At 40.0% G+C, this 24,479-nt stretch overlaps 1 non-coding gene across 1 annotated transcript; it reads left to right on the top strand.

Annotated features, from left to right (window-relative positions):
* Positions 1–3,314: 3,314 nt before the first annotated feature.
* LOC145556934 (small nucleolar RNA R71) lies at positions 3,315–3,421 on the top strand. Its single transcript, XR_014092026.1, has one exon. It is a non-coding gene; the product is annotated as a small nucleolar RNA R71 (small nucleolar RNA).
* The last annotated feature ends 21,058 nt before the right edge of the window (positions 3,422–24,479 follow it).

The raw sequence follows: 24,479 nt of genomic DNA on the forward strand, positions 1-24,479 counted from the left end.
TGAGAGATTAAAGCATTTGATTTTATGACATTAAAACTAGAAATGAATTCTAAAGTCAAATAATCATAAGTATCATAGTGTAATGTGAACAAACCACTCATGCCAATTCCTTTGAACAATTTTTCAACATGTTTATCAATTCCTAGTCTAGAAAGCGTAGGATGATGAATAAAACGAGTAGGAATTACCTGCCGTGAGATGAGGTTGAGCATCCTTTGCCTTTGCTCTTGGGTGGTGATGACCACCCTCTCCCACCCCGGAATTTGCAACTCCGGGTCAATGCAGGGTGCTTGGTGCCTCGATCCTTCACCCCTTACAGTTCTAGACCTCTTGAAAGCCATTTTATGTGAAAGTAGTAGGAATTGAAGCTTTCTCTCTCTTAGGGTTTGAGAAGAAATTGAGAGAAAGTGTTGAAAATTTAGTGTAGATTGTAGAGGAAGATGAGAGGAGTTGGAAAATGTAAGAGTTTTTAAGTTTGGATGGAAGAATTGGAGGAGATCTTGGATTGAAGTGTGAGTTGAAGGTTTGAAAATGGAGGTTTTAGAGAGAGAAAGTGAGATGAAGAAGATGAAATAAGGAGAAAGTGAGGAAAAAAAGAAGGGAAAAGGAAATAAGGGGGGAACGGCCTGATGGCGCGCCCGATCGGGCGAATGTGGGGATTTCCAGAATACAATTTGCGCGCCCGATCGGGCGAGCTCTGCCCGATCGGGCGCGAACGCGAAGAGAAATTTCGCCTCTTTCTCGCCCGATCGGGCGAGCTTCGCCCGAGAAATCTTTCCTTCTCACTCGATTTGCGCCCGATCGGGCGACCTCGCCCGATCGGGCGAAAAGAGAACTCGTTTCCAGCTCTCCTCTCGCGCCCGATCGGGCGAATTAAAGGCTGAAAACTAGGTTGCTTGCGCGCCCGATCGGGCGGGCCTCACCCGATCGGGCCCGAGCAGCCTTTTTTTTTCTCCGAATTCTTTTCTTCTTCAAATTTTTCTAAGTCTTTATACCTGTCAAATTCATACCTGTACAACAACACTTAAAAATGATAAAATATCACTCTCCTCACCTCTCTAAAATAAAAATAAAAATAAGAGAAAAGGAAAACTAATCTAGAAAGCATGAAATACGGGTTGCCTCTCGCAAAGCGCTGGTTTATCTAAGTCCTGCACGACCTTCTTACCAAGTACAATTCCTAGGACCCTTGGCCTAACGCTTGATCGGGTGGTTTCTCACCCGGTCTAGCGATGTTTAGGCTGCGATGCGGCTTCCTGACATAACCTGTGGGACGCCAAGTCGCCTTATCTGGTGGATCCTCCTTGACTTGGACTGGGGGATCTTCAATGCTACGCACTAAAAACCCTTCTTCGATCGAATGTTGCTTCAAATTGTCATTACGTTCAACACTTGCAACTCAATCTGGCGGAACACTTACCGTAGGCTCGATTCGCACAACTTGCTCGATCGGTTCCACTTGTTCATCCTCGACACCAAGACCAACATTGTAGAGTGCTCTTTCTATTGCATCGACTTCCTTCTGCCATTTGTCTACCTCATCTGAAAAGGATGCAACACAAGATACCGCCTCCAAGGGATCTTTTTCAAGAGCTTGGGGCTTGTTAGAATAATTTACAACCACATTAACACTGAAACATTTCTCCTCAGTCATGGAGCTTTTGGGGGCATTATTCAAATTAAAAACCACTTTATCGTCCCCTACTGATAGTGTTAGCTTACCACTTCTTACATCAATGACTGCTCCTGCAGTGTTAAGGAATGGTCTACCCAAAATAATCGGGGTTTGCATATCCTCAGCCATATCAAGAACAACAAAATCCACAGGTATATAAAATTTACCTACTCTAACGGGGACATCTTCTAAAACACCTAAGGGGTATTTGAAAGAACGGTCGGCCATTTGTAGAGTTATATTGGTAGCTTTTAACTTACCCATATTCAACTTAGAACACACAGATAATGGCATGACGCTAACACTAGCACCCAAATCACATAATGCATTATCAATCAAGAGATTGCCAATATGACAAGGGATAGAAAAACTACCCGGATCTTTTAATTTAGGTGGAGACTTATTTTGAAGTACGGCACTACACTCTGTAGTGAAAGCTACTGTCTCTACCTCACTAATAGACCTTTTTCTCGTCAATATTTCTTGCATAAATTTTGCATACGAGGGGATTTGTGTTATCAATTCAGTAAAGGGAACTGTTACCTTCAGATTTTTAACCACCTCCAGGAACTTACCAAACTGCTTATCCAAGTTTGTCTTCAATTGACGATTGGGGAAAGGAAGTTTGATAATTGGCTTTTGAGCATTCTTATCTTTGTATGGAGTAGCCACCTTCTCTGGAGTTGTACCCTGCAATGTAGAATTAGATATGTTAGTATTATCCTTTAGCCCTGCAGGGCTATGAACTATATTGTTTGGTTTAATGGAATCAAGATTAGCATTATTTAATAAAATAGGTTCATTAACTCTGGGCATAGAGGGCCCTTCATAGTTTGAACCACTCCTTAGAGTAATTGCAAATGCTTGATCCGTAGGCCTAGTCGGCTGTGCCGGCAGGGCTCCCTGTTGGCGTGCTTGTAGAGTAGCGGAGAGTTGCGCAATTTGATTATCTATAATTTTATTATGCGCTAGAATTTGATCAATTGTCGCATCCCTGCTCTCCATGTGCTTTTGCATATTGACCAACATTGCTCTAATTTCCCCCAAAGAAGGGTCGGAAGATGAGGGGGGTTGTTGTGGTTGATTCTTCTGGCTAGCATTGGGATGATAGTATTTCTGCTGCTGTTGTTGTGGCACCTGTGGTTCTTGTGGTGGTGGATTTTGAACATTAGTGCTCCGGTAGGAAAGGTATTGATGATTTCGATACCCAGGATTGTAAGTGTTGGAGTATGGGTTATTCTGCCTATAAGCTTGGAAGGCATTAACTTGCTCCATGGAACTCCTGCAATCCTGCTCCCAATGACCTACAATACCACAATTTTCACAGAATGCCTCATTAGAATTATTATTAATCGCAGAAACATTGGCTACATTAGCAGTGCTCAGATTATCTAATTTTTGGCAAATAGAGGTCAGTTGAGCTTGCAAAAAGGATACAGAGTCGACACTATGTTTCCCCTTATTAGCAAATCCTCTAGGATTCCCATATTGGGAATTGTGTATCGCCATGTCTTCAATAACCTGACCTGCATCATCAACATTAAGATTCATAAATCTCCCACTAGCTGCAGAGTCTAAAATTATTCTAGAAGAATTTCCAATGCCGTTATAAAAGGTTTGGATTAACTGCCATTGCGCTAAATTATGGTGAGGGCATTCTCTTTGTAAGTCCTTGAACCTCTCCCAAGCCTCATATAAAGACTCATCGGCTTCTTGGGCAAAGTTCTGAATCGCACTCCGTAGTACTGCTGTTCTCTCTGCAGGATAATACTTGTTATAAAAATTCAAAACAAGAGTTTCCCAGTCAGTTATACCAAGTGTAGTTCTATTTAAGCCATTAAACCACAATTTAGCTTTTCCAGTTAAAGAGAAAGGAAAGAGAATCTCCCTGATTTAGTGACCCCGGCTTGCCTGATGGTGTTACAATATTGACAATAGTCGGCAATGTGAAGATTCGGGTCTTCACCCTTTGCTCCACTGAATTGCTTCCTCTCTATCATCGTTATAAATTGAGGTTTAATTTCAAATTGAACCCCATCAAGAGCAGAAGTAGGGGTGAGATGTGAAAAATCCGTAAGCTTTGGTTGTGAATAATCACTAAGCTTCTTTGGAGCCGCCATCTCTGATTCTGCGTCTGATGATACCTCTAAATCGCTAGAATCAGTTGGAGGATCGCGGTGATTGTTGTTATTATCACCAGAATCCGCCAGGATTTGCTTGTAGAAGTTTTTCTGTCTATGGAAGGAACGTTCGATCTCAGGATCGAAAGGGATGTAACCTGATCTGGAACACCTGGGCATAAACAAAAACTAGAAGCAAATATGAGATTTGTCTCAGAGAACTAACGCTCTCTGAGACAAAAAAGAAATAATCTAGACTACAAAAACAATCAGAAATAAAAATAAAACCGTTTCCCCGGCAACGGCGCCAAATTTTGACAGGGTAAAGTAGTATCCCCTAATAAAAAAATAATTACCTAAATCACTAACTAAGGTAGATAGGGAAGTGGGTCGATCTCCACAGGGAAACAAGTCTTTTTACTCCTAATTAAATATTATAATCCAAATTATTTAAGTAACCAATATTTATAATTAAGCAAGAAACTAAACTACAAAGAATAAGAGTAGGAAGAAAACAATATAAAAAGGGATCTAGGGCATAGGTTCACCAATAAATAATACTCCAGGGTAAAACAGAGTAATCAATCATTGACATGGCATAAATAACATGATTAACAGGCTCTCGCAATTTATTAATCAACATAGATCTAACAGGCTCTCGCAATTTACTAGATCTAAGTTCTTATTGAAAATAGCCTTTAATATCAAATTAACATCTGCTCGATTCATCAATTTAATATTGATATACTTTTACAAGCCGCAATTGTAAAACATTAAAACAATCCAATAAGAAATTATCATGCAATACCAATAATCAATAATAGTCAATCATCAATGCATTAATTAACCAGATTGTAAAGGGCTCCCGCTACGTATTACAATCACACAATTAATTTACCGATATTAAATCTCATCTCTCGAATCTTGACTTAACCATTTATAAATTAACTTGCCTATTGAAACTAGACCTAAACATTAATTCTCATCTCTCGATTCTTGAATCAATATTGTCAAACTCATGCATAAAAGATAGGCCTAATCTAGTCACAGAGCATTAAATCAATCAATAGGAAATTAATCTAGCATTGATAATCAACAACAATAATTTACCCCTTCATATTATTTATTAGATCCCCATAAACCCTAGAAATTAAACTACTCACACATATTAAAAACTAAACTAATCAAAGTAATAAAATAAATCATGATGAAAGGAATAAGATAAATAACTAAGATTAAAGGAAGAGAAATCGTGACCAAAATAAATCTGGAATTAAAGAAAGAATTAAGAACAAGGGTTTAGAGAGAGATTAAGAGAGAGAGAAAACTAAGTAGAGAGAGAAATTCTAAGAATGAGGTCCATCCGTCAAATTAATCGTCCTAAAAACGTACTTAAACAAAACTAAAAACAACTCCTAATTAGAAACTAATTGCTCGTCAAAAGAGCCTTTCCAGAAACACGCGCCCGATCGGGCGCGCCTTTTTTCTCGCACAGCTCTTCTCACAGCCGCGCCCGATCGAGCTAGCAGTTCACCCGATCGGGCGCGCCTTTGGCCACGCACCAACACACTTGCGTGCCTTGCCCGCTACTGATGTGCCGCGCCCGATCGAGCCTACGCTCACCCGATCGGGCCCGGTCTTCTTCTTCGAGGCTTGGACTTCGATTGGGCTAGATTTCTCGGCCCAATCCGGATTTCCTCTCGGGTCTCGAATACTTGGTCCAAATGCCTCGTGATCCCAATTACCGAGCCCTTAATCACCGGCTCTCACCGATCCTGGGCTCCAAAAGTGGTCGTGTCCTTCTTGCTTCCGTAGTCGATCCAATAAAGCCCGGGAAAATGCTCCAAGAGTGCAATTTCCTGTAAAATACAACTAAAGCTACGAAAACACTAGAACACACAAATTAGTAATAAAAGTGGCCCGAAAGAGCCAAAAACACTACTAATAACGACCAAGGGACGGGGGTAAAATACCATATAAAATGGACACATCATTTAGAAAAAGAGAAAGAGAAAGATGGATGAATGATTAGAGAGAATTTTGATGAGAATTAATGAATGAAAACTGATTGTAGGTGAATGAAAACGGAGTTTTTACGTCGTTATTTATAGAGAAAATCAGCCAAAAAGATAAATTAACAGAACAGAGTCCTGGCGCAACTGAAACAGAGCTGGCGCCAACCCTGGCTAACTGGCGCTAGGCGCCAACACTAGCGCCATGCGCCAATGGCTGGCGCCAGGCGCCAGGCTTAACTCCAGGCGCCAATGCCTGGAGTCAGGCGCCAAGCCTGTTTTTGACCCGCTTTCTCAAATCAGATAAGTTTGCCGTACTGGAGGATAAAATCGTATCTTTTGATTGAAAATGCTTTTTGATTTTAATTAAAACTCTGAAAAGTCAACAAAAGTCAATTTATCAATGCTAATTGAATTAGGAATGAAAAGAACCTTCTAGAAGAATCTAGAAGACTAAAACCATTCCTAATTGCATTAGGAATGATAAATCATATTAGGCCCTCCCCTAGATCATTGGGCCGTATATAAGGTTCAAACCGGGCCTAGTTTAGTAAATTGGCCATAACTTCCTCAATATTCATCGGAATTGGGCTTATAATATATCGTTGGAAAGCTCTTGTCAAGACTCATCCAACTACACTACTATTGGACCCATATCATGGACCAACCAAACTGGATTGGCTGTTTTCTTAAAATAAGTTTTCAAAAACAGAGAGAAGAGAAAAGAAATTAAAACTTTCTGCAACACTAGACTTTCCACACTTTCGCTTCATTTGATTATGATTCGACGTGAAAGGTACTCATCACTGGGTTTGGTTTTGGGGAGACACAAATGGGTGTCTACACATGGTCTTACACAAAAGTCAAAGCATGTCACTTACACTAACCACATAATGCACACACTAATACACACTTTTGACCATGTCTAAGAAAGTCTTGTATGCGCGTTTTTTCCGTCATTTTTTTAGGGGGGTAAGTCGGATATTAATCCTCCAATTTAAATCACTTGATTAAATACCATACTTGATTCCTAAAAATATATACCTTATTTTTGCCAAAAATATGCACCTATTTTTACTTTTCCTCTTTCAAACCGTAAAGTCAAGGTCGATTTGAGTCAAATAAATAAAACAAAAATGGTTTAAATTACAGCGTGTGGTCAAGAAAGGAAGGGCAGTTAATCAAAGACAATCTTTTTGTACAAGTCCAAATTTTCGACAAACCGATCACTCGTAAGAGGAAAGCTAGGACAGTAATGGCAACACAAGAAGAATTCAATGAGCTCAGGAACCAACTGGTTACCATGACTGAGGCTTAAAGATTCTAACCCTCAAGATCGATGATCCCGTGAAACAACAACAGATGGACCTCATGCAAGAGAGTCTAAGCAAGCTATCTAACGACTACAAGTTTCAAGGGATTAGCTCAAAAGGGGTCTCGGTGGACAAGGATCTTCTTCCGTAGAAGTTCAATGCCAACGACATCCCGAAATTCAAAGAAACTAATAACCCTTATTTTCATTTAAGAGCCTTCAAAACAATAATGAGTATTATGGGTATCGACAAGAAAGTGTTCCCCTCTCTGTTCTCACTATCTCTCGAAACCGTTTTCCAATAATGGTTCTTTTCTCTCGAGAAAGAAAAAACCTCCACCTGGGAGTCCATAGCAAACGCTTTCGTTGATAGATACAAATGCAATATTCAAGTTGAGACCGACCATAGGGAACATGAAATCCTCAAGCAGAAGGAGAATGAAGGCTTCACCTCCTTGTTTAACAAATGGAGAGAAACCTCAACTAAGATGATAGAGGTGCCCAGTGAAAAAGAGTTTGTAAGGTTATTCATCAAAAACCTTCAAGAAAAGTACTCCAAGCATCTCAAATATCAGAATAATCTCCATACCTTCAAGGCCGTCTACGACATTGGAATTAATATTGAAGACGACCTGGCTAAGTTGAAAGCTGCCAACAATAACTCCAGCAGTGGCTGGAAAGGCAAGAAGAACGATAATCCTTCTTCTTCAAAAACCACCCACTGAAACAATGTTAGCACTTTTAACCTAAGTGAAGTCCTTGCTATGAATAATCAAGGACAAAAGAAACCATTCAGGAGGAACTTTACTCCTATTGGCATGAGTTATGACACCGCATTTGACCGATTAAATGCAAAAGGTCTTATAACTCCTATTGGACCATTTGGGGACCCACAAGTCGAGAAGAGGACGGCTAACTGGAACCCCAATGCACATTGTAAGTATCACCAAGGTAGGGGCCATCTTACCGAGAACTGTTTGAAGCTACCATTGCCCCCTGCCAGTAAGAAGCCAAGTATTGATAATGCGCCTCTCTCTCACTCCTTGGCCATCTCTGATGAGGAAAACGTGGTTGATCCCTCATCTCTCATCAAACCTGTCAAAGAAATCCATGCTATCGAAGAAGAGGAGGAGATCTTTTTCGACGCCATGGATAACCTTCCAGAATTAGCAAGTAAAGAGGACTTACAATTTCTTACACTGACTATGATCGAAGGATCACACTTGCTACGTGAAGCCTTCAAAGTCGTAAAAGAACTTCAGAAGAAATATGACGAGGTTCCACCCTCGAAAAATAAACCCAAGAAAGAGTTCACACCCATGGGAACGACTTATGAGGCGAAACACTTTTCTTTTCAAATCACCGATAAACCCAAGAAGAGTAATAGACTCTATACTCCAATTGGGATCCCATACGTACAAATGTTCAAAATTCTCTCCGAGAGTGACGAGATCAAACCTCTCGAACCGAGACCATTTGAATTATTAAAAAGGACAGATAGATATTATTGTCAATATCATCAATCAGGGGGTCATACTATCGAAAACTTTTTTAAATTCAAGGATTTAATTCAGAAAATGATTGATGATAAAAAGCTAGTCCAAGTTCCACAAGAAGAGGATGCAAATATTAATGGGGTTTGGGACAGCGACGAAGAAGACATCCATTTAAAAGACATGGTAGGACCTCCACCTTCGGTGTCATATGCCATGGATGACTTTTGGGTAGAAGAAGATTCATCAATAGACGTCCTCACAAGATCCGGGAGAATGCAACCTCCCGTTTTGATACCACCCATGCCAACCACACAACAAGTTTCCATACCTATCATAGAAGATAATGACATCGTCAAACAGTTCAAGAAAACCAAAGTTGAAATGAACGTATGGAAGCTTCTGGCAACGTCTCGAGAACATAGGTTGGCCGTAATGAATGCCTTGGATAAAATAGGGATAGATTCTGACACCACTCCTGAGGGGTTGGCTAATTTCCTCACAAGTGATCTCCCTAGTCCCATCAACTTGATCAACTTTTCCGACAAGGATTTTCCCCCAGAAGGTGACAAACACTATAAGGAATTAAACCTCACAGTGGTTTGCAAGAGAATGAACGTCCCTATGACTCTTGTAGACAATGGATCAGCCATTAATGTCTGTCCACTTAGAACTGCGAGGATGTTAGGCATAAGGGATGAAGACTTAACCCCGTCAACGCAAGGAATAAGAGCCTATGACAACACTCGTCGTCAAGCTCTTGGTAAAATTACTATGAACGTAACGGCGGGAGAAATAGAACACGCTACTACTTTCCAAGTAGTAGATATTAAAGCTTCATTCAATCTATTGTTGGGACGCCCTTGGCTTCATGACCTAAAGGTTGTCCCCTCATCTCTCCACCAACAAGTAAAAGCTATAGTTGGAGGAATTCCTATTACCATCGATGCTTCGCCTATGAGAATTAAATCTATAGAGAATCCAATAATTAATGTGGAGCACGATGAAGACGATGAAGATTTGTGGGGCTTTAATGAAGAGGTCTCCTTAATCAAGGAGGATGAAAGGACCCCTCTCTGCTACGACCCCCATTCCAACATGATCGTGAATGCTATTCTAAAGAAGCAAGGACATTTTCCTGGGATGACCCTAGGAAAGAAGAAAGGAATAGCAAAACCGCTGGAATCACCTGGCCTCCCTAAATTAGACACTTTCGGACTTGGTTTTGAACCGACTCGGAAAGATCTAAAGCGATCCCAGGAAAATTCAAAGGCACGTAGGGACGCTCGCATTCAAAAGAAAGCAATCCCGATGGATCAGTACCCTCTTACCCTTAATGGGCAATTTATAAAAGAAGGAGAGGACTATCCATGTTACGAATTTCCCGAATGATATGTCCATTTTATATAGTGTTTTACCCCTGTCCCTTGGTCGTTATTAGTAGTGTTTTTGGCTCTTTCGGGCCACTTTTATTACTAATTTGTGTTTTCTAGTGTTTTCGTAGTTTTAGTTGTATTTTACAGGATATTGCACTCTTGGAGCATTTTCCCGGGCTTTATGGATCAACTACAGAAGCTAGAAGGACACGACCACTTTTGGAGCCCAGGATCGGTGAGAGCCGGTGATTAAGGGCTCGGTAATTGAGATCTCGAGGTATTCGGACCTAGTGTTCAAGACCCAAAGAGGAAATCCGGATTGGGCCGAGAAATCAAGCCCAATTGAAGTCCAAGCCTCAAGGTGAAGCAAGGGCCCGATCGGGCAACCTCTAGCACGATCGGGCGCGGCAAGGCAATTGTGCTGTGCGTGCTATAGCGCGCCTGATCGTGCGAGCATCTAGCACGATCGGGCGATGCTGCTGGGAAGGAACGCGAAGAAAAATGCGCGCCCGATCGGGCGCGCGTTTTTAAAAGACCTGATTAGTTTAGGCTTAATTTTTGTTTTAGAAAACGTTAAAGTACGATTTTGTACGGATTTTTTTTAGATTACCTTCTTTCTTAGACTTTCTCTCTCTACTTAGAATTTTTCTCTCTCTTAAATTCTCTCTAAACTTTTGTTCTTAATTCTTCCATTAATTCCAGATTTCTTTTTGGTAACAATTTCTTCTCTTTTAATTTCAGCTATTTTATTTACTTCTTTGATTATGCTATTATTTATTTATTTGATTAGTTTAGTTATGATGATGTGTGAGTAGTTTAATTTCTTGGGTTTATGGGGATCTAATAAATGATATGAAGGGGTAATTTTGTGATTGTTAATTATCAATGTTTTGTTGATTTCCTATTGATTGATTTAATGCTATGCAATAAGGTTTGGCCAGATTTAATTGTATGAGTTTAGCAATATTAATTCGAGATTCGACAGATGAGAATTGATGTTTAGGCTTAGTTTCAATAGGCGGATTAATTTATAAATGGTTAAGTCGAGATTCGACAGATGAGATTTAATACCGATAAATTAACTCTGTGATTATAATACGTAGCGAAAGCCCTTTATAGTCTGATTAACCAATGCTTGATGATTGCTTATTATGAATTGCCCTGGAATATTGTTTATTAGTGAACCTATGCCCTACGCCTTTAATATTTGATTTTCTCCCTACTTTATTCCTTTCGACTTCATTCTCCGTAGTTTAGATTTTATTCACAAAAATATTGGTTACTTAGATAATTTAGATTATAATAATTAATTAGGAGTAAAAAGACCTGTTTCCCTGTGGAGTTCGACCCTACTTCCCTATCTACTTTAGTTAGAGGATTTAGGTAATTATTTTTTATTAGGGGATACGACTCTACCCTGTCACCGAACCATTTGTCGTAAATGGCATAAGGCAACCGGGATTCGAAATTTTCTTAGATTGCTATTTCACAGACGAAATCCCAACTCCTGTCCATAAGGAGAAAGCACCCCCATGCTTTGACTTTTATGTCATGGGATTATTATTTGGGCGAGAAAAGGATGAGCCAACATACAAAGGGGATAACTCCTCGCTCATTTAGACAGTCCTACAAAGCGAAAGCTTCGATCCCTCGAAGTTAATCACTTTAGCGGAAGGATCACTACAAGGGTGGCGCAAGACCGTCAAGGTGACTACTCCAAGTGGAAGGAAGATCTCCATCACGACAGGGCAAGGACCGATGTTCGAAGAGTCGTCTGAGTTAGAGTCAGAGTCACAGTCTCTCCCTATAGAGTCAATTAAGTCCTTAGTTGTAGCACCTCCTCCTTCTATCCCTTCCCCTAGAATAGTTAATTAGTGATCAAGTCCCTGAGGACATAGCACTCTTTGATGTAATGATCTCATAGTACAATAATATGACTTCTTCTCCTTACTCTTTGTGTTCTTCTTTAACCCAAGATGACGAGCATTGCTTAACTAACAATGAAAAAGACAAAGAACTTATTAAAGCAATGGAAACACTTGAAAAGAAAACACCGATAATTGGAGAAACTGAGACTGTTGATATCTCAAATGATTCAACCAATAAAAGAGAAGTTAAAATCGGACTAACACTTAATGAAAAAGAAAGAACCGATTTAATTAACTTGCTTCAAGAATTCATCGATGTATTCGCTTGGTCTTATGAAGATATGCTAGGAATTAATAGAGAAATAGCTCAACACACAATACCACTAATTCCGGGAATGAAACCAGTAAAACAAAAGTTACGTCGAATGAAACCCGACGTAGCTCTTAAAATAAAAGAGGAAGTTCAAAAACAAATAAATGCATGTTTCATCAAGGTATCAAATACCCCGAATGGGTCGCCAACGTCGTCCCAGTTCCGAAAAAGGATGGAAGGGTAAGAATGTGTGTCGACTATCGAGATCTAAATAAGGCAAGTCCAAAGGATGACTTCCCTTTACCACACATCGATAATCTGGTAGATAACACAGCAAATCACGCACTTCTCTCGTTCATGGATGGATACGCAGGCTATAATCAGATTCTCATGGCAGAAGAAGACATGGAGAAAACAACCTTCATAACACCATGGGGTACTTACTGCTATACGGTAATGCTATTCGGGCTGAAAAACGCGGGTGCTACTTACCAACGTGCAGCGACTGCCTTACTCCATGACATGATGCATAAAGAAGTCAAAGTATATGTGGACGACATGATTGTAAAGTCAAAAGATCGCCCAGGCCATCAAGTAGCCTTAAGAAAATTCTTTGAAAGGCTAAGAAAATACAATATGAGGTTGAACCCATCTAAGTGTGCTTTTGGAGTCACCTCAGGCAAGCTTTTGGGTTATGTCATAAGCTCTAGAGGAATAGAGATAGACCCAACCAAGATCAAGGAAATCATGTCAATGCCACCACCCAAAACCGAGAAGCAGATTCGAGGATTTATTGGCCAGTTGCAAAACATAAGCAGGTTCATATCAAAATTGACGACAATATGTGAACCAACCTTTAAAAAGCTTAAAAAGAATGTACCAGTAATATGGGATGACGAGTGTCAAAAAGCCTTTGAAAAGATCAAAGCCTATCTTGCAAATCCTCCCGTATTAGCACCAGCACTTCCGGGAATACCTCTCAGGCTGTACTTAACAGCTACCAAAGAGACAATGGGAGCTATGCTAGCACAAGAAGTAGAAGGCAAGGAAAATACGATCTAATATCTAAGCAAGAAAATGCTCGAATATGAAGCACGCTATACACCACTTGAGAAACTGTGCTTCGCCTTGGTGTGGGCCACAACCAAGTTAATACATTACATGCTCGTGCATACAGTCTTCGTAGTTTCCCGATTAGATCCACTCAAGTATTTATTCGAGAAATCTACACTCAATGGGCGCATATCGAGATGGATAGTCAATTTAGCCCAGTTTAGTATAAGGTTCATGCCACAAAAAGCTATCAAAGGATCTGTGGTGTCAGATTTTCTAGCAGACTTTCCAATAGAAGACTCGACGCCAATACACGACAATGAATTTCCAGATGAAGACTTAATGGTCACTGAAGATGATACTTGGACCTTGTACTTCGACGGAGCCTCAAACCAAAAGGGATGTGGCATTGGAGTATTACTAGTATTAAAGAAGAGCATGTTCCAATCTCCATAAAGCTTGATTTCGACGTCACCAACAATGCTGCTGAATACGAAGCATGCGTGGTAGGCCTTGAAACAGCTTTGGCATTGGGAGTAAAAAAGTTACGGATATTCGGAGACTCTTCATTAATCATCAATCAAATCTCCAAAAGGTGGAAAGTAAGGAGCGAAAGTCTAGCCCCTTACCAAACCTATCTGGAAACCCTTACTAATCAGTTAGAGAATGTAGAATACACATATCTACCTAGAGAAGAAAACCAATTTGCTGATGCCTTGGCAAGACTAGCCTCGATGGTTAGGATTCCTACGGAAATTGAGCAAATGCCTCTAACTATAGAAAAAAGGCACAAACCAGCATATATTCAAGCTATAGAAGATGATGAAGTAATCTAGGACGAAGAAGAAGGAGAACCGTGGTATACGGATATACTCAATTATGTCACCAAAGGAGAATACCCTCCCCATGCTGACAAAAGAGCAAAACGAGCATTAAGATTCTTGGCTTCCCAATACGTACTCATAGACAACAAGCTACATAAAAGGGTACCTAAGGGTCGAGCTCTCTTATGTGTAGGAAAAAAGGATGCTCAAAGAGTAATGAGGATAGTCCACGAAGGAATTTATGGAACTCACGTAAATGGCAAAATGTTAGTCCAAAAGATAATGCAAGAAGGATACTATTGGACTACATTGAATAGGGATTGCCATCAATACGTAAAAAGATGCCCTAAGTGCCAAATCTACGCTAATTTACAACACGTTCCTCCATCTTTGCTCTACACCTACACGTCACCATGGCCGTTCTCTACATGGGGAATTGACATCATCGGCAAAATCACTCCCCCAGGAACAGGAGGTCACGAATATATCCTAGTGGCAATTGATTACTTCACAAAGTGGGTCGAAGCACAATCATACGCTAAACTCACCGCAAAACATGTAGCACTCTTTATCGAAAGAAATATAATTTGTCGATACGGAGTCCCACATGAAATGATAAGTGACAATGGAACTCACTTTCAGGCCGAATGTGAAGAATTGCTACAGAAACATGGCATTCAACATCATCATTCTTCCCCCTATAGACCTCAGGCAAATGGAGCAATTGAAGCAGCTAATAAAAATCTAAAGACTATCATCGAGAAAATGAAGGAAAATTACAAGGATTGGTCTGACAAACATCACTTCGCATTGTGGGGTTATCGCACGTCAATTCGTACATCAACAGGAAATACGCCATTTTCCTTGGTTTATGGAATGGATGCCGTACAACCTGTCGAACTAGAGATTCCATCTCTACGCATCGCATTAGAAAGCAAACTCGATGAAGTTGAATGGACTAGGGCAAGATATGAGGAGCTAATTCTACTTAATGAAAAACGACTAGAAGCTCTACATCATACTCAATGTTACCAAACTCGTATGGCTAGGCATTTTAATAAGAAGGTCAAGACACGAAACATCAAAGTAGGAGACTTGGTGTTAAAAGCATTGAGGAAAAATGTTTTAGATCCAAGGGGAAAATTCATACCTAATTGGTCTGGACCCTACATTGTCAAAACAATCCTGACAGGAGGTGCAGCAAAATTAACTGACATGGATGGCAATGAGTTCTCGAACATGACAAATCTTGACCAACTTAAGAAATACTACCCATAATTACTTGAGTAGCATACTCAAGAGAGTTACGTTTGGCCTGATTCATTAAGAAAGGATACGTAGGCAACCCTTTACGGGTGTGGCCACTTTATATTTTTCAAATCTCGCATCCCAGACTTAATAATAAAAAAAAATTCAACAGAAGATCGAAGAGACGTCGGCGTCATGAAAAAAGTTCTGGCGCCAGCCGATGAACAATAGCGTCGGACGACAGCTAGCATCAGTCGCAAAATTGTGGCGCCAACTTACTGAAAAATATCTGGGAATATTTCGGTGTTTTTCGGAAAATTTTTGACTTCCGTACTTGAAAAAATTTCTGGAAAATTAATTGTTCGGTTTTCATTGCTTTAATAAAATCAATTCAAAGTAAATAATTTAATTAAAAAGCTGCAATTTCAGTGATAAAATAAATTACATTATTGATGGAAATTAAATAAAGCTTAAATAAATTAACTTTGAATTTAAAATTAAAAAAAAAAAAAAAAACTAAGTCTAATAATTGAAAAATTAAGCAATGCTCTTAATCTTTTTTCTCTTTCTTAGCCCTTTTCCAATTCTTGTCTGCGTCTTCTTCTACATCCATAACCTTAGCTAGTAGGCATCCTTTAGAGGACCTACATTCAATCTTTGAGTAAATAGTCTCTCCCTTAGCTAGGACCTCATGCTTCTTTTCTACCCAAGCTTTCTTTTCTGTGGTGTCAGCTTTCCTTTTTCCTTTATCTTTTGCAGTACTTTTCTTCTTAGGCATTATAGGTGTTTTGAACTCAATTCTTTCACCCAAGCGTTCCTTAACAGGAATCACTTTGTCACCTAGACGACTCTTCACATCAGTTTTACTCTGATTTTTCTTCACGTCCTTTGAGGGTTTCTTCAGAAGCCACTTTTTCACATCATTGGGCAAAGAAGGAGGAACCTTTTGGGTAATTACTTCCCATAAAGGTCTAGTGCTCCAATAAGCATCAAATTTGTCTACTTCCTGAGAGACAGGGAACTTATAGGGACGACGAAGATCACCGGAAGAAATAGTCTGAAGTAGGCCGTACTGTCTTTTTACCCTGCGGGGATAATAAAAAGTTATTCGGGACAAGCTAGGAAGACGGCAAAAAGGCTGCTTGTTGACACTAACCATCTTTTCTATTTTCCACCAAGGGATGACCCACTTAATGGCAAAATTATAAGACTCGAAGACTTTCTTCCATTCATGGCGCCCCATCTTAGAGAAACTTTTCTTCCTTCTCACGAAGCAATTTGGAGTATACTTCTCAATGTTAGCTGGAGGGCTAATTAATTCCAGTCTTTCCATTAGCCACATCTGTAAAAATTGCAATGCAAATAAATTATTATTACTATACAAAAATATATTTTTTGATTTCTGTAATTAAAAATATTATTTTTCTACCTGTAATAAAATTGGAGAGCCTCGAAAGGGTGCTTTTGGATTCTTCTTTAATTCATCAAGGCTAAGCATAGTCTCTCCAACTATTTAGGGCATTGGATTTCTCCCAGATTCAATCTGCTCTAAAACAGTGGATATAATTGCTTGACCCTCATTATTTTTACCACTAGTGATAAAATATTGATTAAGCATGCAAAAGAGAAAAGCCATTCTTCTATAAACATGGAAAGATTCAGAATAAGGTCTATCAAAATAATGGCGAACAAATTCTTTCAAATTAATTATGCTACCATCTACTACCTTTGATAGATCTTAATCTTTTAAATTGAAGAAGCGTTCAAAATCCTTATAATAATATTCGTTTATTCAAGGGATTACTACAAGATCTAGTGCAGGGAAGCCTAAAATAGCACCGAATTCTTCCGGCAAAGGGCTAATTTCATCATACCCTATTCTAAAGCAATGAGTATCTACATCCCAATATTCTAGAGCGGCATGAATAAAATCTAAGTCAAGATCTACCCCTTTGCACCATAAATACCCCCCAAGTGAAACACATCTAACTCTTTTCTCTCCTTAGCATTAAGAGACCGACACCATTCATGAGTATAGTTGGTAAAACTTTTGGAGACTAGAGACATGTTGTTATTCTTTTCTAAAAGCTAAGAAAATATTTTATTTGCTGAAATTATGAAGAAAATCGGCTGGGCAGGGGGCTATTTATACACAAAATCGGCACAGTTTTAATCCAGGAAGGATTCGGTGTCAGCGCTCATTAGCGCCAGACGTCAAACATTGGCGCCAGACGCCAGAGCCTGGCGCCAAACTCTAAGTGTAGCACCTGGCGCTACACCAAAACGCGTGGCGCCAGCTGGCGCTAATGTGTCTTATCGTACGAGCTTTCCAAAAAACCGCGTTTTTTTTTACCTGATTCGAGTCTGCCAATGACTTTACGGTTTCTTTTTTTCTTCTTTTATATCTTTTTCTAAAATTTCATTTATTCCTTCCTCTTATTATTTCTTGGATTTTATCCAATATTTTTTTGTGACTTTTATTTTTCATTTTTTCTTTTTTGGGGAAGAAAGTCGGATCCCTCCATCAATAATAAAAATGACGGAATTTTTGCGCAAAATTAATTTTCACAATTCTTTGCACACACAAACATGCACATAAAAATAATAAAAAAATAAAAAACAACGATAAATGATGAATAAACTCATAATAGTATGTATATACAAGCATGTCTAAAATAAAGGCAAAGTTCTATACAAAGTCAAAATGAAATAATAAAAAGCACAGAAATAACTACGGCGCCGGGGGGCGTACACCCATCATCTCATAAAATTGCGCCGTACGAGGAGTAACCTCTCCACCAGCTCCAGCTCCGGTCTCCTCGGGAGGAGGAAAACTCAGCACAAGACCCGTCCACCCAAGATCAACCTAAGGCTGAGGCTGCGGAGGCTACTGCAGTGATGAGCCGACCTCGTACATCCCACCACCTCTAAAAGCCGAGGTAGCCTCTCCCTGGCCTACCGGCACAACATGTGCACCCTCAGATGAAGAGCTTGAGCCCTCTACCGCCTCGGTACGGGCAGCCTGAGAACAACCGCCCCGACCACCCGAACCAGTGCGGCGACGCCTCGAGCTAGACCTCGCCGGATCCCTCCGCACCTCAGGTCTCGTATAGGTACGAGAAGGAATGGGCTGACCCTGCAAAAGTAACTAAGATAAGAAACATGCAGAATAGAAGCGGTAATGCAAAAACATAAGAAGGGAAGCTACCTCCTGAACGGCGTCGTCTCTGCGACATGTAGCCACATTCCTCATCCGGGCGAGCTGGCTCCGGAAGGAATTTATGCATCGTGCCATCGCCGAGACCACCTCGCGTGAGAACTGTCAAAGAAGTAAGTCAATAAACATGCATAACATATATGGACAAAAGTTGCAAATTAACAAACTTACCCGAGTCTGGTGACGAGGAATCGACCGCTCCACAAAGCGCTCGCCCTCAGGAGCCGGAGGAATCATCTCCTTTATCGGCCTGTATGTCCCCTGATAGTGGATGGACATACGAGGTGGCACGAACTCAGCAGGACCACCCTGACAAAGCAAATCAAAATCAATAAAGCATTACTTGGGGGCTACTTAACGAAAAGTAAAAGCTGAAAATCATACCGTCACATCCTTAGCAGGTACGAGAACTGGAGGCAGTAGCTCCTCCTCACAGCACCGCCCAGGGATTGTGTAAGATCGCCAAGGGGTACCAGCTCCCTCTGACATGCTCACCAACCTCGCAGCGTTAAACATGTGACGCGGTGGAGGAGCAGGAACGACAAAAGTATCCGAGGAATGCTGAATAACAACCCTCTCCCCAAGGTACGCGACCGCTCAATAAGTCACCAAGAAATAGCGATGCTCAGCAGAATACTGCGCGGCTAGCCCAAGGACTGCCAAGTCGACCCACGGTCGGTACAGCACATCAGACTCCTGCAAAGAACGCCTATCAGATAAGAATCTATCGAAGGTATCACAAAATGTTCAAATATGTAAAGAACCATACCGAGATGATCCAATCTCGGACGTAAGCGGTGGACATCCCCACACGGCGGCTGCCCCAGGAAGCACTTACTGGAAACCTGCGCGGCGACGGTCTCGCCGGCGCAGCTGAGGGAAAGTACTCGTAAAACCAGATCTACAAGAAGCAAAAATTATCAACGAGTGCTAACTAAAATTTAGAGCTAAACTTTACATGAAATAAAGTATACCTCTACGACCCTCCAAAAGCCGGATAGAGCAACGTTCCCTGTGAAGGACCGATGTCGACATGAGTCTCGCAACGCTCGGATGAAGTCAGCATAGGCCAAGCTGGCCCAGTCGTAAGTCCCGATCCGGTGTAGATCACGGACAGCAGGAAGGTAGTAAAGCTGTAATACCCTTAATTTTTTTATTTCTCTAATTATTTCTCTAATTAAATAAATTATGATCTTGGCCGGTCCATAATTTTTTAGTTAACGTTGTACGCTATTTTAAAAAAATAATTATTTTTCGGATTTTACCTTAATAATACTTAAAAACCTTAGCTTAATTATTATCTCATGAATTATAACTAATCTTAGTTTTGATATTATATTATAACATGATTTAATCATCAAATTCAATTATTATATTTATTATTTATGCTTTAATTTGATAATTTTAGGATAATGAGTATAGTATAACTTGCTTGGGGGGTGTGCACACTTAGGTAAGGAAAATTGGTTTAGAAATATATCAAAAATTGAGAAGTTTATAAATTGGAAACCTATTGGTTTGGAAAGCTTTTATTGATGGATATTACTACCCTTGGAAGGTTTAATTGTTTTTGGAAAGTTTAATTTTGGAAAATGACTCGTGACAGGTTTAAATTTAAATGGTTATTTCGAAAGCATGTTTGCCTAATAAAAGTATTTACATGCCTTTCACTTGTACGTACTTAGCGTTTTTGCTAATCTGGTTTCCTTTTTGTTTTGGTTCGCCCTGTTTACCATTTTGGTAAGCAGTCTTGATTTCAGGTGTGAAGTTGTTCGTGCGCATACTAGAGTCAGGATTGGGATCACATAGTTAGGAATTAATTTTATTTACGTATGGACAAGTTTTTATTGGTTTATTTTGAAACAGTTATTACGGTTATTTATATTATTAATAAAAGTTAGTTATTTTACCGCTGCAATTTGAGTAATTAATTAAGCCTTACGTTTTCACGTGGCGGTAATACGCCCAAGTCTATCTCTACGGTATTTCTATACGTATAAATATAGTATTTACGTAGAGGGAGATTTGAGGGTGTTACAAAAGCAGCGCCCTACTACCCTTGTCAGGAGAGAACGTCCCTGATAGCAAGATAAGTGCAAAGATACGCACCCGCTGCTCTCGGGTAGTCGCACCATCATCAAAAGCCGCTGCTAGAGTCGAGCGGCAAATCCCCTTCACGCTGAACTGAGTAGACTCCACCTCAGCTCGAGCCCAAATAGCAATCGGACCCAACAGCTCCTCGACCTCGGGAGAAAAGACACTAATCTCGCTGTCGAACGGCAGCGCCACAGAGCTAAACTCCAGTCCCGTAATGAGACTGAAGTCGGTCGGGGTGACCATCATCTCACCCCAAGGGAAGTGGAAAGTGTTAGTGGTGTCCCAAAAGAACTCCACCATAGCACGGACTACAAGGTGACCCCCGCTAGAGGCAATTATGGCCTCCGAGGTCTCAAACAGTGCAGTCAGTCCGCAAGACTCCCATATAAGCCTTGTCTCATCATCTTTGGCGATGTACATTTTGTATAGGTCGCCCAAACCGTCGCAACTGGAACCGTGACAACGTGTCCTCCCAATTGTGATGCCCCATCTCACCCTCTCAGAGATGTGGTGAACGGGAGAGAAGTACAAGGTCCGCTCATCCCACTCAGGGAGTCGGTCGAGCGAAGTGGACGGATCAGCGTCGTCCTCTACAGGCTCATGCTCCCGTCGAACGTCTCGGGACCGTGAACCAGAGCCTCGCTGTCTAGCCATGCTACATTGTGAAGAATCATTATAAATTAAGGTTCTATGGTATCTAAGGTTCGCCTAGCCGCATGATACTATGTTTTAAAAAAAAAAAAAACAGAGTACGTAGTACTAAAACAGAGCACAAATTCAAATTGAGCATATACGGCATTTTTCAAGCATTCAAACAATTTCTTGCAATGCTATAGTAATTATTGTGACAAATTGGACAAGAATTGCTAGCAAAAACATCAAGAACAAGACACGTTGTCTTCCCGACCTTAAGAGGTTCAACAATGGTGATTTGTTCGTTTCTTCACCAAATTGAGTCAAAAAAGTCTCAAATTACTCCCAAGGCAATATATAAACATAATCAAGCAATTTCATGGCATAAAATTTGATAAATAAAAAGAATTTAGCAATCTAAATTTCTAATTTTCAAGGAATTCGTGAACAAATGCATGCGAAATTCATTAAAACCGGTGTAAGTTCGGAGGAAACTTACAAAGATCAGGAAAATGGATGGAATAAGCTTTCATTTGCAACAAATTTGAGCGAATTTACGGGCAAGAACGAATCAAATGAAGTTCTGAGAATTTCTCGAGCAGAAACGCGAGCAGCAGCAGCGGAAATGAAGAAGAGAAGGGTATTTAAGGAAAACCCGACTCTAGCGCCAAGCGTCAGACCTTGGCATCAGTCGATAAGGCTTAGCGCCTGGCGCTAGTACTAGCGTCTGGCGCTACAACCAAATAAGCGGCGCTAGCGTTATTTCAGCGGCGTCAGACTTCTCAGCCACTCAGTACGGTTGTTCCAACCTTTTGTAATATATTTTGGGTTCCTTGGTACACCAGTTAGCCTCTCTAAGCAATTTGACACGATTTTAGTAATCGGCTTGATTACAATTACATAAAGTGATCGACCTGATGAAAGATCGTCTCACTTAGTTTAAAGCGCCTAAGCATTGGCTCATCGCAAAAGGCACCGACATACTGGTTCATTCAGCAAAAGGCACCGACATACTGGTTCATCACAAAAGGCACCGACATACTGGTTCAAAAGCAGCAGAAGCGCCGACATACAGGCATAGCGGAAACAAAGTTCAAGCGAGCTTTTAATGATCGACAAGCGTAGGTCTTTGGTAATTTTCTTTGGAATATTATCGCAAAAAATGAGGATAGCTTCAAGCGAGGATATCTTCGGCAGCATTCCCTAGCTTGCGGAGAGTTGTCACAAACAACTGGAGGTCGTTTCAAGCGAATCAATCTTCGATGGGGTTCTCTAGCTTGCAGAAGTCTATCATGGCGGAATTTGAGGCAGTTACAAACGTAGCAGTCTTAAGGCGGCATTCTCTATCTTGTAGGAGGTTGTCAAAAAATTACACAAATACAGAATACAGTAGCAAATTGGTTACCTTCAGAGACGTGTGCTCGACGGTGCAAGATACGCGTTTCTTAACTCTTTTATCTGTTTAACTAACGGTAGTTTGCAGGTATCGGGGTTACAAGAGTGATTTAGGATCACAAACGTTCTGAATCATTCTCCGTCCCTATCGTTACTTTGACTTTTGTTTTCGAAACTTGCGTTTCTCCAAACTCAGTCAAATTGGGGGCTTTTGAAGACACCCATTTGTGTCTCCCCAAAACCAAACCCGGTGATGAGTACCTTTCACGTTGAATTGTAATCGAATGAAGTGAAAGTGTGGAAAGTCTAGTGTTGCGGATAGTTTTAATTTCTTTTCTTCTCTTTGTTTTTGAAAACCTATTTTAAGAAAACAGCCAATCCAGTTTGGTTGGTCCATGATATGGGTCCAATAGTAGTGTAGTTGTATAGGGCTTGAAAAGATCTTTCCAACGATATATTATAAGCCCAATTTCGATGAATAATGAGGAAGTTATGGCCAAATTACTAAACTGGGCCCGGTTTGAACCTTGTATGCGGCCCAATGATCTAGGGAAGGGCCTAATATGGATTTATCATTCCTAATGCAATTAGGAATGATTTTAGTCTTCTAGATTCTTCTAGAAGGTTCTTTTCATTCCTAATTCAATTAGCATTGATAAATTGACTTTTGTTGAATTTTTAGAGTTTTAATCAGAATAAAAGAATGTTTTCGAGGAAAATACGATTTTATCCTCCTGTACGGTTAATTTCTATCTGATTTTAGAAAATGCGTCAGAAATTTAGTCAGCGCCAAACGCCAGTCATTAGCGCCTGGCGCTAGCGTTAGCGCCTGGCGTTAACCTTGTTCTTGCGCGCCAGAACTCTGTTTCGATTTTCTATCTTTTTGGCTGATTTTCTCTATAAATAGCCTTCTAAAAACTCCGTTTTCAGTCATCTAGCATCATCAATTTTCATCAATCCTCATCTACAACCTCTAATCTACAATCATCAACTTTCTCTCTAAAGCTTCTTTCTCTCTCTTTCTTTTCTCCCTACCTTTCTTACAAAATTCCGCATTCACAAGACCTAGATACACCTAGCATTATTCAAAGTTGCCTTCGCCCTAGACGTGAAAGGTTTTAATTTCTGAGGGTTTGGTCCCAAATCTCTTTTTCAATTATTTAATTTAATTGTTTTGATTATTATTTTCCTTGAAGTTACTAACGTGTGTATTTTGTTATTAGAAATAGGTACGAGGCATCCAAGTAAGTGCTTTAATGGTTTTTATTGATATTATTATGCAGAAATCATGCTTAGGTTGTTATTATGATTCCTAATGTTATGTTAGGACGTTTTGATCTTCCTAGTATCATGTCTAGGGTGACCTTAATATCAAGTATGATCAAAAGTATGATGCCTTTTATGTTCTTCCTAATATTTATGATTGTTAGTATCATGTTAGGGTTAAAGCTTTGATTTTTATGGCTTAGTGACATGCTAGGGTTTGTTATTAATCTTGTTAGTATCATGCCTAGGATCTTGCTATTATTATGCTTTAACATGATTATGATTATTTTTATGATTCATGATTATTTTTATGATTATAATTATGATTATTATTATGTTGCTTGATATTTATTGTTATTGCTTGATCACGCCTTTTATGCATGTTGAAAGGGAATTGGTACTTGTAATCACGCTTAATAAGGTAATTAATAATCTTGTTTAGGGTTAATATGATTATAATTCAAGTGATCGCCAATAATAGTTTTGTTTGTGCATTAATATTCAACCAACATAGATAAACAGGTTTAGGGTTAATCCTATTGATTGCATGTTAGTCAGAAAGCGCACATGAATACGA

This window comes from Chenopodium album, chromosome 8, assembly GCF_948465745.1.
Source record: "Chenopodium album chromosome 8, dcCheAlbu1.1, whole genome shotgun sequence".
NCBI classification, from domain to species: domain Eukaryota; kingdom Viridiplantae; phylum Streptophyta; class Magnoliopsida; order Caryophyllales; family Amaranthaceae; genus Chenopodium; species Chenopodium album.